The 2,042-nt window shown below is 46.3% G+C and overlaps 1 protein-coding gene across 2 annotated transcripts in view; it reads left to right on the top strand.

Annotated features, from left to right (window-relative positions):
• Positions 1–335: 335 nt before the first annotated feature.
• LOC107115369 (interleukin-36 receptor antagonist protein-like) overlaps positions 336–2,042 on the top strand; it is a 14,197-nt gene continuing 12,490 nt past the window's right edge. Inside the window, exon 1 of one of the 2 annotated variants that reach the window (XM_015417059.1) lies at positions 336–455. The gene's annotated coding sequence lies outside the window, so the exon portion shown is untranslated. The remainder of the gene's footprint in view (positions 456–2,042) is intronic. The other variant, XM_015417060.1, reaches the window with a different exon arrangement.

Here is a 2,042-nt window from a genome sequence, read left to right as displayed (position 1 = left end):
GTCTCCTTCAGTGAACACCATCTAGACAATCCACAACGGAGGCAGTGCGCGGTAAGGCGATTCACCAGGGGGATGTCTGGTCGTGCTACGATGGATTAAAAAAATCGGGATAAAATTCAAGCTGGCATAATGACGGGATTAGCTGCCCATCTGAACGCACCCTATGTGAATCAGTTCAAACTCCCAGTGACTCAAAAGCTTAAGAAGTGAAATGTGTTTTGCATTTGGAAAGCAACCTGTAACAAGGCTTATCACATCCACGATCCAGAACATTTCCCTCCCTAAGCATGAAGTCACTCCTACTGGGTAGCTATAAAACGTCCTACGAACGCAGAAGGAAAGCCGAGAGAAAGAACCTTCAGGCCAAGGCACAAGACTTGTCATTCCATCCAGGTACTGTCTCTTCAGCTTCCTGCTTCCTTTCTGGATCTTATTTTCTTCATGCTAGATTGAAGGTGCGTAACCTTTATTTATTTATTTATTTGCATTTTTACCCCACCCTCCCCGCCGGGGCAGGCTTCGGGCGGCTTACAAGAGAACCATAGATAAAACAACAATATACATTAGTATAAATATTACTATAAATATTAATATAAAATACACAGTAAGTTATTAAAACCATTAACATAGCGGTGGCAATGTAACTATAATAAGATAAGCAGTACCTCCACTGTCGGCGGGCTCAGGCTGGGAATAAGATTGGGACAGGACATAGATGGTAAGATGCGGCTCCCTACCTATATGCCTGATGGAAGAGCTCCCTTTTTGTGGCCCTGCAAAACTGCAAAAGGTCCCGCAGGGCCCTGATCTCATCCGGAAGCTCATTCCAATGAGTAGGAGCACTCGGGTCTGGAGTGCAAAAAACCTGTAGTGTCTGTCTATGAGATGTCGGTGAGCTGGCAAAGAAAAGGGTGTGTGAGGGTTGCTCTTCGCCAGACAGACTAAGAACAAGCCAAGTCCTAGAAGGACGGCCAGCCCCTCAAGAACTTCCTTCAGTCCCTCGGGCAGAGGACTAGCCATGTCTGCCAAGCAAAGTAGCCTGGCATGCTACTGTTTGGCACACATGCTAGGGGTTGCCTGCTCCTGTGCTAAACTGTCTGCTCTCTCATGAGGAGAGAAGAGAGAAGAGGAAGAGAAGAGAGGAAGAGATTGGATTTATACCCTGCCCTTCACTACCCAAAGGTGTCTCAGAGCGGCTTACAAACTCCTTTCCCTTCCCCTCCCCACAACAGACACCCTGTGAGGTAGGTGGGGCTGAGAGAGCTCTGACAGAAACTGCTCTTTTTCAAGAACAGCTCTTCAGAACTACGGCTTGCTCAAGGTCATCCAGCAGGTTGACAAACTGTTGGCCTAGTCTCCTGTCCCAAGATACTGTCTAATGTACAGCGGTTTTTAACCTGTTACTTGTGCTCTGATGCAGTTCTGACACCTGAGGGAGCCCGCTCACTAACCCTGGCTGACTCACAGCTTTTGCTTCACCTCTTTTACCACACAATTTCTTCCTGAAATAATTCCTGGGTTCTGTCCCTTTTCACTTTTGCCTTTGGGTGCTTGGTGTTGATGTAGAAATTCAGCTACACCCTCTTAGAGCTAAATAGAGAGGCAAGTTTTCTAGACACATCTTCTTTGGGAATATGGGGAAGGGATGGTGTGTGGGGGTGTCTTACCTTGCATCAAGAAAAAAAAATGGCAGAAGTGTCTGCTCTTTCTGCATAAAGAGGGTTACCAAATCGTTTCTTGACTAATGTTCCTGGGCCACTGACAGTTTCCCAACATGAAGTTGGCACAGGTTATTCCCACAGTGGAGCAACTAAACCTATTGAATTTCTCCTTGCCATGTAGTTAGGGTTGCCAACCTCCAGGTGGGTCTAGTAACAAATAAATATACACTGCAAAAAAAAAAAACATAAGAACATAAGAACATAAGAGATGCCAATGTTGGATCAGGCCAAAGGCCCATCCAGTCCAACACTCTGTATCACACAGTGGCCAGAAATACCAGTGCCATCAGGAAGTCCACCAGTGGGGCCAGGACATTAGAA

The sequence above is a fragment of the Gekko japonicus genome, unplaced genomic scaffold (assembly GCF_001447785.1).
Source record: "Gekko japonicus isolate JY-2015 unplaced genomic scaffold, Gekko_japonicus_V1.1 scaffold709, whole genome shotgun sequence".
NCBI lineage: Eukaryota > Metazoa > Chordata > Lepidosauria > Squamata > Gekkonidae > Gekko > Gekko japonicus.
Note: the sequence above shows the minus strand (reverse complement) of the source record. Positions and strands in the feature narration are given on the sequence as shown.